Consider the following 15,523-nt stretch of genomic DNA (forward strand, 5'->3'; position numbering starts at 1 on the left):
TAACCGCTGAGCCATGAAAGGAACTCCTATACGTGTTGCATCTTTGATGGAATTCCTGTTCTCCTTTCTCAGCCATGATGTTAGGCTGGATCTGACCTCACTCCCCCTGCTCTCTGTCCCTGACAGCAACTTTAATTGGATTAAGCTAAACCCTCATAGTTTACTCCAATCACAGAGAATGGTTCATACATAAACATATGACATAGTATGGGTAAAAGAGATTAAAGAAGATATTTCCTGGGTTTTGACTTACATGAGCTTTATTTCTCTGGAGAGCTACTAGAAGAAATGCTTTCATTTGGGATGAAAAGTAGCTGAGACAACCTAAGTAGAGATAGCCTGGAAAGAGGGCCCTGGAGGAAGATGTGGCCAAAAAGACAACAACAAAAAAGACAACTGGAGCTCTCTCAACACTATCAACTTATTTGTTTGTTTAAACTTAGATAAAATGAAATTAAGAGCATGTGTCTATTGATATATGCAAAAGTATTTGGTAGTTGGGGAGAAAATAAAGCTAGAAAGTAAGGTTTGAGCTAAAAAATGAATAATCCTGAATTAACTAAAAGTTTTCTTTTAAGCATTGTGGAGACATTGATGATTTTTTATGTGAAGAATAAGTATTTTTATGACAAATGTCAAATTATATACCTCTGCAGTCAGAGATAAAGAAAACCTAAATTTTGACTATCTAGCATCCTGAAAGTTTTAATATGCAACACAGTCTCTGTATAATCACAATGAAAGGTGTAATCAATTGAACATTGTCAAAGTTAATTGCAATCTGAATGGTCCAGGATGCTGCACTTCATGTCAAACTTAATTTGAACCTTTTTAAAAGGTAAGAATGGTTTTTGGTTGGTTTGAAATCTTCCCCAAAGCATGACTTTCCAGCTGAACTCTTTTCATTGTGAGTAGGAATAAAGTGATGTGCTTGACACAACCAGATGAAACACATAACCATTGTACCTGACAGCCAAGAAATTTAAACTGACAATAACCTCTTAAAAGAGTCACAGAAAGACTGGACTTTGAACTAGTTGTGCAAACACTAGACCACTGATGTGGCCTTGGACATAATGGGGGAAATTTTTCCTTTTTCAAACATCTTCTTTCTCATATGTCTACTTAAAAACTAGGGTTTTTCCTCCTATTTACAGTTTCTTAGAGAATTTTGCACATCCAAACTATTAAAAGCAGATGCAATGACCTAAAAACATGTATAGAGTTATACAACCCAAAATTTTGGCTTTATTTTCTATAATGAAAGAGGAGGGAGTTCCTGTTGCGGCTCAGCAGAAACGAATCCAACTAGTATCCATGAGGACATGCGTTCAATCCCTGGTCTTGCTCAGTGGATGAAGGAGCCAGCATTGCTATGAGCTGTGGTGTAGGCTGGCAGCTGCAACTCTGATTCAACCCCTAGCCTGGGAATGTCCATATGCTACAGGTGCAGCCCTAAGAAAAAAGGCAAAAAATAAGATAAAGCTGATTCTCTCTGCTGCCTCAATGAGAATAAAACCTGTTTCCCCACATTCTTCTGCATAGCTCTGACACTACCACCCACTCAGGTGGCATGCTAGAAAAGTCACTTATTTCATTATTTGATCACGCAGCAAATTTTGTCATTTGTGCACTCAATTAAAAGGAATTCATATATGTCCATCTCTGTCACTTCCTCAGTCCATATAATCATAACTTATTAACACATATGCCTACCAGTAGATATGTTCACTAAGTATTTTGAGATGTCTGCATCCTGGGGCATTTGAACAATGTATTCACCCACTCCATCTGAAGTTAGGCATAGCCAAATGATCTTCTTTAGTTCATAAAATGTGAGTGGAAATACTGTGCACTACTACTTCCAGGTGAAAGTTTTAACAGACAACATGTAAGGTTCTATCTTCCCTTTTCTAGCTTCACAGTTAAGAAAGCTCTGAGATGCAGCTTCCCTCTGCCAGGTTCAGGGAGAATGACATGGGGCAGAGCTCTAGACCCTCAATGGCTCTGTGACTCATTCTGCCCAATGAAACATTAGCAGAAATGGCATGAATCCCTCCCTGGCTGAAACCAAAGAGCCTCCTCTTTCCCTATCTAATACTCCTTGAAGAAATGATAATGAAACCACGCATTGGGTTGTTGCTACCATATTGTAGCAATCTGAATCTCCAAGTCACCATACACCCAAGCATGAAGCCTAATTCACAATGAACTTTAGATGAGTTAAACCACATAATGATAAAATGTTTGACTCCTCCGAGTGACATAAAAATTCTCAAGTTGAACACATGTAATAAAATCAAAATATGTAAAGTCAAGGTTGATAAAACCACAAAGAGAAGTTGCCAAATTCCCTACAGATATTTTATCTAGCAGGCAGAAATATTCAATCATCCCCAATGAGTTATTTTTATTTATTTATTTTTTGCCCTTTTTTTGGGAGGGGTGCATGTGAGCATATGGAAGTTCCCAGGCTAGGGGTCAAATCAAAGCTACAGCTGCCAGCCTGCACCACAGCCACAGCAACACAGGATCCAAGCTGTGTCTGTGACCTACACCACAGCTCAGGGCAATGCTGGATACTTAGCCCACTGAGTGAGGCCAGGGATTGAACCTGCATCCTTGTGGCAGGTATTAGTTGGGTTTGTTACTGCTGAGCCACAATGGGAACTCCCCTCAATGAGTTATTTATGAAGAGACATGATTAAAGTGATTATCATGTACATATATACCTGTTATCTGATCTTCTCTCTGGCAACATGGCCTACTTAGAAATGACTGAAAAAGCTTATAGTTAATTCTTATTACAATACTGAATGATTCATAAAACCATCCATCTACAACCTCAAATATCTTTATTTTTGCCATGTATATGAAAGACAGTGTTTGGACCTGGTATGGCAGTCACCTCAATATTAATCAGGCTTGGAACACCCTTTTAATCTCAAGACCTATAAGATAAGATTTCTAATATTAGTATTTGTAGTTTCAGCATGGAGTGGGAAACATTAAGACGTGCCAATTATTTTGGAACCTTTGCTATAAAATCTGCTTTTAAAAATAAGACAATGGTTTCCCTTTCAAACCAGTTTTCAACTAGGAGTTTATAAATTTAAATATACTTTATGTAAAAAGTATATAATCTGTCTTTTAATACCACGTCAGTCATAAGTTGAGGCAGGTTGGAAGGATAGAGTGTTAATGTGGAAACTATATACACACTAAGGACTCAAACTCTTGAGATTAATAAAGTGGTTCCCTCCAGCCTCCCTCCCACGTTTCTTACCATTACAGAGGATTTCAACCCAGGTCAGAACTTTTTGTCATCTATTAGGAGCTCAGCGACTCCAGTTTGCTTGCTTCATTTACCTGCTTATTTTTGGCCTCCATTTATCATTATTTTTAACAGTTGTCAGCATTAAACGTGATTTTCCACATCAGCCAACTTACACAGCAAATGCAAATCCTTTTGAATTTCACTTGCAATTTCTGGACTTCCCCAGTCATTTCAGTTTTGCTTCATCAGCGTCATTTGACGTTTTGCTGTTACAGACCATTCCTGGGATTTTTATTGTGTTAAAGGACATAGGCACTAAAATAGGTATGTTCAATCAGACATGGCTGTTCCGTACTACATGAACTAGAGCACTTATTTTTCAGCGGCTGCAACCTAGATCACTAAGACTTCACTATCCTGTAAGAGATAATACAAAACAATTGATTCTCATCCAACTTTTTTGATGCAACTTTTGATCCAGTATTGGGAAAAAAAACATGTGAAAAGAATGTATGTAAGCCAGACCCCTTTAGGTTGTCCTCACACTGCACCACTATAGCATTAAACTTTGTATTTACCACTGGTTGATTTTATTCAATGATTGATTAAATTGATTGATTAAATGACAATTCAGGCCACATTTCTTTATAAATATCCAAACACTGTATCATTATTCAGAAATTTTGCTTCCTGTTTGGATAGGAGGTCAATTTTTAGTACCATCTATGGATTTTTAAGTAAGATTAAATATTTCAAAAACTCTTTGAGCAGCAAAAGCAAGTTGCTTTATCTCCTTTATCATAGATCACAGCTATGTGTGTTCATATACGCATATTTCCAAAACTGGGTGAGATGTAAAACCACGTAGATGTACTTTTTTTTTGTCCTTAACACAAGCAGTAGCAAACATATCTGTTTAAAATCAATCAAAATATCCTAATTAAATGTGGAGGAGTAAAGCTAAGGCCATAAAATTTCTTAAGGTAAATACTTAATAAAAGAGATACATTTAGAAACATAAGCAAAAGAAAGGCATTTCCAGTAACTTGAGTGTAACATTCTTAAAGCATAAACTTTAAAATTCTTAACCAGTGAAAAGCAGCAGTTTGGGTCAAAATGGTTTGACTTCAGATCTCTCCTCTTTGTCTACCTCTTTTTTTTTTTTTTTTTTTTGCTTAGAGCCTTTATCTTCAATTCACATATAATACATATAACAACTGTATTATCCATTATCTACCTCTTCTCTCCCCAGATATATATTTTCAGAGCTTGAAGTTCTTTTGAGGGAAGCACAGTACTTTCCTGGAGTGACCACTGCAGATTTCCTTCATATCACTGGTTGAATGTAGCTGCCTTTAAATATATTTGATATTTTTAGTTCTACGTATCCCAGTTTATCAAAAATAAATAGCTATGAAAGGTATTTTATATTGATGAATGACTTTCTAGATTAATACTTAGATATTTAGTTCCTTGAAATTAGAGGTCGTATTACATTTCCACTTATCTGTAACTAGTAAAGCAGTTTAGGGGATTTCAATTATTATTCCACAGAAATATGTGTCTAAAACTTTATTCGGAGAAACTATTGCCTGACAGTCAGAAGACTTCAAGTATAAAACTATTGAAATGACTACATACAATGGAATATTGTAAGCAGGGTCGTGTACTGCTCCAACCACAAGAGAACTGCAGCAGGCACTCAGCTCTCCGCGGGGGTAGAAGTGCAGAACTGAACCCATAGGGGGAACTGAGTGCAGGATAAAAGTGATGCTAAGGACCAAAACGTTTACGAAGTAAAGGAGATGCCTTTATAAAATCTACTGGGAGGGAAATCTAACAAAGGATGGTTAGAGATGAGAGTGAAGAATTTAGTTCGAGACAATTAGTTTGAAGTTTGAAGAGATAATAACTTTGGTAGACTTAAAGAAACGGCATTAGAGAAAAGAATGGGGGAGACAGTTAATACATTAGAGTGATTTTTTTCCCCTTCCAGTTTTATTGAAGTATAATTGACAATGACATTGTGTAAGTTTAAGGTGTACAATATATTGATCTGCATGCTGACATGTTGTAATATGATTATCTCCATCATATCACATAATTACCATTTCTTTTTGTGTGTGGCAAGAACAGTTAAAATCTACTCTCTTAGCAATTTTCAAGCATACACCACATTACTGCTAACTCTGGTCACAATACGGTGCATGAGATCCCCAGAACTTACTCATCTTCTAATTTGATGTCTATACCCTTTGGCCAACATCTCCTTAGTTCCCCAATCCCCCACCCTCTAGTAATCACTCTTCTACTCTATTACTACATTTAGCTCTTCCAGATTCCACATACAACTGATTTTTACATAAGATGCACCATCTTCTAATAGCCTGTATCAGTATTTCTCAGGAAGGGAGGAAGACTGAATAACATATTCTCCAGTCATTGATAAATAATACTCAATAAAATTTCACGTGAGAAACGGTTGAGTAAAGTTGATATTAAGAATATATTTGACATACTTAGAAATTAAAGCACTAAATAAGATGAGTAATAGCTAGAGAGGATGCCTATATGAAATTACTATATTGAGCAGTGCAATGCTCAATCTTAGCTCTTAGCTACTGCTGAGCAAATTTGTTGCCAATATATTTTTCAAGAAACACATTGTGTTTCTCCACAAGAAGGAACTATATAAAGTCTCTGATATTGCTGTGGATTTATTGTTATTAATGGTCCAAACAGAAATAGAATTCATTTGAACTTTCATTTGCTCCTGAGTGAGACATCCAATCTATTTAAAACTATATTATGATTGAGTGGTCATAGCTGAGAGAACTGATTAGGAACTACTTCAACAAGGAAAATGAAGAACTAATTACCTTAATTTTCTGCTAACAGGCCTTTTGAGCCCTTTTAACCAGTGCTAAGTTGTCATGGTGATGGCAAAAGTTAATGGTGGATTGGGTGAGAATTTTGACCTGACTCTCTCAAGCAGCTAACAAGGTTATTCAGCCATAGAATTGGAGCCATGGCTTTTTTGGAGCTTACAAGGACAAAGATTATTTTTAATATTAGAGATTGAAAACAAGCATTTCCTTGGCCTTTCTGAAAACTCTTGAGTTGTCTTTCAGTGATCTTTGGTGCTCGAGTCTTGATTATTTGAGCAATTTAGTATGTTTTCTTTTGCAAGGATCGTGTTATGGCTCATTCGGTCTTTAAGCAAAGTCATTTATTTTATTGCCTCATGTCATAACAAAAACTATAGCAAATGCTATTTCTTTCACTTTTTAAATCCCAAGTTTATTCTGCATTTTACATGCAAATGACATAAACATATTCCAAACTGAATGGCCCCATGTCCTGTTTTTCTTTCTTCTGTCTCAGAGAAAAATGTAGAACTATTTCATGGAATAAGACTAAAATTTAAACTATGTGCTCCCTTCATTAAATACTTTTGCTGATTTAAGTGGACCCTATGCTATCACATTTATTCACCTTCAAAGTAATGGAGTAAATTGAGAGATTAAGATGTATTCTTGGGGCCATTTATACTTTTTGCGTCTGGTCCCTACACTGTAAGTGTGGTTTACATAACTCACTGAGTATGGTTCAAAGAGTGATTTTTTCTTAAAAGATCACTAAGGTAAAGGAGATCAAGAGGGCTTAAGCAAAATCTTAAAAGGATTTTTCTCTAGAAGAGGGACATTAGCGTTTACCTAACAAAAATCAGAAAGATACATCCTAGTATAAATAACTCACCATCCTACTGTCTGTGTCAAGCTGAAGGTCAACTGCATAAGCTTTGAATATATAAAATACACATTTCTTTTAGGGGAGGCCTATGATTGCATTTATGATCCTTGACCTATATCACAACACAATAAAAAAGTCTTTATTGCGAATAAAAAGTAGCATTCTATTTAAGCCCTGGCTTATCCTCTTGTAAAATTGTTGGGTCTGTGAAGGTGAATAGGGCACAGGTACTGTGCACATATATTGATGCATAAAGAAATGTGGACTCCGAGGTCTAAAAGTGGTCTTTCCATTTTATGAATTTCAATGACTCCAGTAGTGATGGCTTCAGTCTCCAAAGAGATTGTCAACTTACAGTGGTTTCATAAGCCCTAAGTGTGTTGATCCTCAAGGATCTCCATCAGCCTTTCCACTTTTTACCCGCACAGGCTTTTTCTCTCTAAATTATCAGCAAGGCCACATTACTTTACAAGTACTGTTAAGTACAAGTCCTTTTCTTGTACTCCACTCATTCATGCTGCTTATAATCTTTCATTGTGTCTTCTACACCTTGAATGGACTTTCCCTTTTCTTTCCCACTAAAAAAGTCCTAAGGATATGTTACTCATCTAAAAATTGGACTTTGCACAGCCAGTAACAGTAAAAAAAATTGGACTTTGCACAGCCAGTAACAGTAAACAAAACAAAAATAAACCAGTCTATTTAAGCCCAGCAGAACTCATGGTGGAGCTCATGGCACCGGGGAATTCTTCTGAACTAGAAATTGATTTTTTTCTATTTTGATTTACTTTTGTGTACAACCTATCCTAATTATTGTATAATAGCTCACATAGTATTGTGTTAGAAGAGTCCCTTAGTACTTCACCGACATCAGTGCAAAAGTTATTTAACAAGATGTGTTTTAAAACTCATTCAACTATAAAAAATGGGATCATTACCAGTGAAGGCACCTATTAAAATTTCATCTCCATGACAGAAAGACCATTAAACTTCAACAATGATCTATGATTCTGAAACATAGATGCTTTTTTTTTTTTCACACTGTACTCTGAAAGTACCCCCAGGTAAAGATAAGAATAAATTCTTAGTTTTTCACATTATTAACTATCTTTGTAGTCTTACCACCTTTACATTACAAAAATGTATGCAAGATTAGAGTAGAAGAAACTGGAAAATAAAAATTACCTATATTATCATAATTCATAAAAAAGGTGAAATTTTAGCATGTACCCTTCAGAAAGATAGAAATTCAGCTAAAATATTGAGTAATTAAGATAAAATATGAAAAATTGAACTAAATATGAAATTATTTACCTTTATTATTTATATTTTATGAAATTTTATAGTTTGATGTTATAAAATGTATATGTACAGACTGGTAATCAGTTTCTCCAACTTAATAATTTATGACTACCCTTATATATTAATACACATACATTTACAATTTAAACAGCTTCCTGGGGTTTCAATGTATGACTCTATCATGGTTAATTTAATACCCTTGGGGTTATTTAGTTTGGTTCCTTTTTAAATAAATGGCAAGGAACATGTTTATAGATTTATTTTTGTGATATTTACTTCTGTATGATATATTTCTACATGCGAATTGTTTAATAAATGAGCTCATGTTTTAGATTTTGCTGTATTTTCTCAAATATATTTCCTAGAAAGTGCTCTACTATATAATCCCAATAGAAATTTATTCACTTTTCACACAAGTAATAATACTCTTCTGCCTATTAGAATGGTTTACAATCAGATCAATCACATATATAGTCATTTCAACATATCAATATGATTACTGAATATAGTTATCAAAATTGAGATATTTTAAAGCTTTTTTGTATATTAAATATTTGGATCAGTGTGTACTTTATATGTCCACCATGTCTCAATTAATACACTGAATTATAATTGTAAATACTTGATTCATGTTTAGATGTGATGAAATTTACAATCACAAAAAATTCACATATCCAAGCTGTCTGAGAACATATTTAAAAGCTTCCCAATAACTGAATCAAGTGTCAATTTAAATATTTTGAATTAAATTAATTTATATTAATATTCAATCATACTAGCCGATTTCAAGTGCTCAAGAGCTACATGTAGTCAGTGACAACAATACTACATGGCACAGGTCCCAAGTCCTTAATACCAAGGACAAGACACACATGAGCCAGCTTCCCATAACCCTGTGCCTTGATTTCTTACAGTCTCCCTCCTCACTTACCCCACCCCAGCCCTCTAGCCTTCCCACTCTTTATGGAACACTGCAGGCACCTCAGGACCTTTGCGGTACTTCTTTCTGTTTAGAATGCTCTTCCATCAAATACCCTTACGGCTGCTATTATTACGTCACATCTTTACTGGTCCAGGCAGAGCTTCCATGACTTCTCTATGACCCTTATCTGGCTTAATTTTTCTCTTACTATTAATTTCCTCTTGTTATCATTTGTCTCTCCACTCTCAAAAATAAGACTATGAATGCAGAAACACATGTTCCCTGTTGTGTCCTCAATGCCTGGCACGTAGTAGATGCTCAGATATTTAATATGAAAGCTCATTTATAGTTCCTAACTATTAACAGGTCCTGTGTGTATGCCTGTGTGTGTGCTACTGCTCCTTTTCTCCCTCTGTTCCTCCTTTTTCTTCTTTTCCCTTTACTTTTTAATATGAACATCAACCTTAAGAACCATTTCTCCCTACCTTAATTCTTACCAAGCAACCAGTAGCTCTCCCACCAAACCCTAATTTTCATTGATGGGTCAGTAGGTAAAAAACATTTTCACATCAAATATGGGCTTTATCAGCTGAGACATTTACAAAAAGGAAACAAACAAACAAAAAGCTTAGGTAGTTAAAAACTCTTGACAAGAACTGGGTGGACTAAAGATTACAAAGTGATATGGCCCATAGCTAGTTCCAACTTACAAATAAGAAAAGGTGATTTACAATATCTAAGTAGCCCTTAGTTCTTCTGTTAGACAAAAATCACTTTTCCTAAAATAGAACTTATCTATGATTCTGGAATATATAGCAATTGCAACCTCATGTATATATGTATTTTAGCATGGTTTGCATAATGAATACTTGGCTCCAAAGAAATCCTATAAACACAGAAAATTATAACAAGACTATTAAATAAAGATTGAAGCATCAATAGCTCTATCAGTCACTTATCAATCAAAATTTTAGATTGTTTACAAATATTTATTATAAACACTGGTAACTCAACATAAATTTTTAATTATAATAAATTAGTCATAATTACAGAAAGAGTAATCATCATTTTCAGAGAGCTCTCTTCTGTTTTACTCCATCTACAATCTTCTTTTCTGATATATTTGAATAGCTAATGTAGAAATTAATAAGCTAAGTTTTAGAAATTATTTATCATCCTAAGGTAAGTTTACATATAACAATGCCTCTTGTGATATTACACAATCTGTCCTCAGAGATAATCTTCTCATTTGGCCATTTTTGTAATAGTATCTGCAGTGAGTACATCAATATTTCACCAGTGTAATGTCTTTCTATGGCTATCACTGCCTTTGTTATCTCAGGATGAGTTTCTTTAATGCTTTCTAATTAATTCTCTATTTGAAGACTCTCAAGGGAGTCAGGTTGTAAAGCTTCTCATTTGAAGTGAAATGGAGCATATGGAATATGTAACATTGGTCTTGGTGTCCCTGGAATAGCTAGCGATTTGCTTTGGGTCTGAATTCAAGATCCAGCTAAACTCCATATTAACATTGCTCTTGAATAACTAGATTAAACAGAAAGTTAAGAGTTGCACAGGGAATTGGTAGCTTGCATTAGGTTCCTTGGCATTGCCCAGTTGGTTTCTAACGCACCCTTCCTACACTTCTAGGCCTAGTAAGCTTCCTGTAACCCTTGAAGATCCAGGACAATTTCTATTTCCTCTGGGAAAATGGATCCAATTTTTACAGGCAGTTAGGTGTTTATTACTCTGAGATAACACAACCCTTTGCTCCTAGCTCTATGTATAGCATTTTGGGCATCTGCAATATTCTACTTAACTAGACCCACCAGCTACAAATCCACAAATTATCCTCTACTGATTTTACTTCCTCCTTTCTCACCCAGTCACCTAGTTCTCTGCATTTTATCTTTAGTAGGTATGTGTGGTGGAAGAATAATGTTCCATTAAAGATGCTCACAACCCAAACTATCTGTCCATGGGCATACTCTTTAACCATTTGTATTTAAGGTTCTTCATGGGTAAACTAGGGATTGGTCTTGGCAGGATACCTTATCTGCATGGGGAACAGGTTATGCAGAGACAAGGTGAGGCATGCACAACATTCTATCCCTAGTAGGGAGTGAGCAGCGCAGGTACTTAAGATGGGGGAAGGGCATTACAATGAGACATGGCCAGAGGCTTTTGGATTTAATTTCCCTGAAGGGGACCTGAAGTCTATAACACTATGAGCTATAATTCTTGCATTTTCTCATTTGAGTTTTGCAAAACTCTGTGAGTTATGTATCAACATTAATCTCAATTGCAGGTAAGGAAATTGAGGTTTGGAGAAAATATAATTGTGTGAAGCAAGGGTTAGGATTTGGAAATGCAGCAATGTGTCTGCAGGACATGTTGGTTAACATTGCTTATTTGGATGACATATTATTTTTATTTAATTAATTCAGAATTTAAAAAAAATTTGAGACTACTTTCCCATATCAAATTTTCTAAACTATATGTAACAGATGTCTTAAACAACTGACAATTTTGGAGAAGGAAAGACAGTTGCTAACTTTCCTGCATAATAATGACTCTGAGCTGTGTACACTTAAAGAGTTAGATTCAGATCAAAAATATTTCCTTAAATATGGATTTAGTGAAATATTATGATTAAGTCAAATCTTTCTTGGGTTTATAGTATAAAAGGATCATGCATATTAGAAGCCAGTATCTTATATATGATGAATAAATTTTGCAAAAACCAGATAATGTTTTTCTTTTAGGTAAAGAATGGTTGAGCAGACTCTTTTTTTGCTTTGTGGCATATGGAAGTTCCCAGGCTAAGGGCTGAATCAGAGCTTCAGCCACCAGCCTATGCCACAGCCATAGTCACACAGGATCCGAACCGCATCTGGGACCTATAGCACAGCTCGTGGCAATGTTGGATCCTTAACCCACTGAGTGAAGCCAGGGATTGAACCCACATCCTCATGGATACTAATCAGATTTGCAACCCACTGAGCCACAACAGGAACTCCCATGAGCGAACTTTTAAGTAACAAACTGAGTAGGTCTATGTACCATGGGCTATAATTTCTCAGAATTTGAATTTGTTCTTAATGAGCACATTTGTGCTCATATTTATGTTTATGAACTTTCATTTGGACACATTTACAGAGAATGCTCTAAACTTATAATTAAGGCTAATGTGAGAATCAGCAGGTCAAAGACTCTAAACTACTTATTTTTTTTATCACCAATACCCCACTAGTGCTTTCGTTTGTTTATTCAACAATTACTCAGTGCCCATTATGGGATAGGAAGTGTCATTAGGTCTTGAGATACAGAAGAGATCAAACCAGCAAAAGGCTGTCTTTATAGAGTTTAGATTCTAATCAGGAGAGATAAACGCCAAACAAATAAACAAACTGGTCCATAATGTCACTTAGAGCTATCTGAAATAAATGATGATTGAACCAATTAGTGTAGTTTGTAGTTGTTAACCACTTTGTCTATGTTTTGTGTGATCACATTTCTGGAAAATAATTTGGGGAGATACTTCTACTTCTCAGAAAGGACAAATTGATACATTTGTAGATTATATAATCTTCTCAAGCTTACACAGATGCCAACAAAATCCGAGTGAACACATATATCATTATGTTACTCAGTACAAGTTTCATGCAATTTTTATGATAATTGTTTAAATTACCTTTACATATAAAACCCACTTCAGCAACTTTTGTGCGCTATTGTCTACATGTACACCATGGTTCTCTACAAACCACTACCTCTTCCTACATGATAACATGTCCAAGGACAAATTCAAAGTCTACTTTTATGAACATAATGAAAGTTTTATGAAGCAAATGCAGTTTAAATAAAAGTAGGTGGTAGCAAGAAGAATACCTATTTATCTATCTATCTACCTATCATCTAACTTGTCCAGCACATTGTTTCTATGCAAATTTTTATGTAAATTATTTTATGTAAATATGTATATTGAATTTCAGTTCAATTCCTTTTAAAATTGTGTCATTAACATACTTCAATTTATATTTGAAAACCATCAAATTTTCATTTGAAACTCAAGATGAATAGAACAAAAAATCAAATATCAACTAACTCTCAAAACCAACCAAATTCCCAAATCTCAGAGGAATTTCACTACCTCTAAATGATAAAAGTTGCTGGAGAAAAACAGAGTGTGCCCTGCCTATAATTTACCTCATGAAAAGAGCAACCACCATCTACCATAATATAGAAGAGACAATTTAGCTGTCTCCTACTTTCTGTCCACTAATTCCTAGGAATTGATCTGTACCAGTTAGAAGGCTGGGTAGTCCTCCCTCTATTACATGGGAAATATTTCTGTGTTGCCTTTCTTCTTTCCACTTTGATGCCACTGCCTCTCAACATTCTGCTGCCAAAGATTGCCAAACCTAGTTTCCCCAGTTGCCTGTCGTGGTGGAGACAGTAAGCTCTCAGAAAGATTTCATTATGTTCCAACAGATTTGCAAGAGTTAAGTAGTTCTGCTTAGTTGTACTGGGCTAAAGGAATGATACCACTGCTCCAGCTGTAAGTCTAAGAAGAGGGCTTGATCAGCATGCAAAAAAGAAAGGAATCCCTAGGACACAAGCAATCGAAATTTTCTCCCAGTTGGCAAGTTCTGAGTATGGTCAGATCACCTGCCTTATGGAGAAAAGAAAACAGAAAGCAACACAAATAACAAGAAAATGTGTGAAGTGTCAGAAGAAAGTTACATAGCAACTTTTCACAGTAAGAAGGAATAGCATGATTCTAAAAAATATTAGTAAGTTGATTATTAGAAAAAGCTTCAAAAGCTGGTACCTGTAAGTTATGAAAATGAATTATCTATGAAGCTAGAGCAGAGAGTCATAGAAAAATAGTTGTAAAATACAATTGGAGAAACTTTAAAACAAATCCACAAAATAAAATGCAATGTAAACAACACTGAGACAAAAGAGGGAATAAAGTGAGAAAAGAAGGAAAGTCTGAAAAGAACTGAAATCATGATGATGGAAGCAAAGTCCTCATTAGCAGCTGAAAGCAGAATTGATTCTCAAAGATACTCATCAGGGGTGGAAAGAAAAAAAAATAAGACAACTTTTACTTTGGAAGAAAGACAATAGGGATAAAAACTAAGAATAATACCTTTTCTGGAGGAAGAAAGCCAAAGATTTGGAACGGAAGCAGTAATCAAATTATAGTTAGAAAAGTCCTAATGTAAATCACTAAAGGACGAGAACAAAAATCACTCAAATACCTCAAAAACTCTTCTCTGGTTTCCACATAAAGTCAATGGGACATCCCCCTGATCCCACCCCAAATGATATGTTCCCTGAAACAGGAAAAAGCAGGTTAAACGAAAAATTGTAAATTTAGGGCACAGAAATAAATTAAGAGCTTGAGGGTAATGCCTGTGCTTTCGTGTACTCCTTTGTGCGTGGGTGCAGTAGGGAGCCTGATTGGAGGACTGGTCAGAGTCTTGGAAGGATAACAAGAAGTTACATTGGGTCCTCCACCAGAACTCCAATGCAGGAGTTTCTGGATCAATATTGGACATGAAAAGAGTAATTTAAGTGACATATTAGAAAAGTAAGAATGTTATACAACAGTCACAGACTCTAATCTCTTCATCTGCCATGTTTCTACCTTGCTTTTAGGCTACCTCTGAAAGGTTCCTTTTAAGGTTTCACTCTACCATATAACTCCACTTACCTGTTTTTATGAGACTAGGACAGCAATTGCTGCCTGTGTCCCACATCGGCCATTGGCTGGTAGGGGAAAGGAGGTTGCTTCGGGTGGATATTGACTGGCAGTTTTTGTTCTTCCTTATGAAACACATAGAGAAGGAGGCCAACAAAAAGGAAGCACAGAAGCTAAAAGACATAGAGAAAAGGCAGAAAGTAGAAAGCCTGCATCAACAGAGGATGAAGAGCATCAGGAGTCAGGAGATAGAGAGACAGATAGAAAACTGGTTGATAACATGGGTATAGTTATTTTAGGTCTGAAGGGAAGGGAGTGAGTGGCTGAACCCAAACAGCTGTCTGGAGAGGGGCTGTTCAGAGTTGAGGGCTGTAATGGAGGAAGCCACCCAACCTACAGCAAGCAACAGAGAAGAGAGGGAGGTAGCTGGGGAAATAGGTTCCTGGAGTCATTCCCCTCCCTGCTCTCCAATCTATTGATGCTCCTTTAGATAGAATCCAGCTAAAGCCAGAGGGCAAGAAAGCGTTGATGTAGTTCTATAAAGTAGGTCAGCCTC

Source organism: Phacochoerus africanus, chromosome 16 (assembly GCF_016906955.1).
Source record: "Phacochoerus africanus isolate WHEZ1 chromosome 16, ROS_Pafr_v1, whole genome shotgun sequence".
NCBI lineage: Eukaryota > Metazoa > Chordata > Mammalia > Artiodactyla > Suidae > Phacochoerus > Phacochoerus africanus.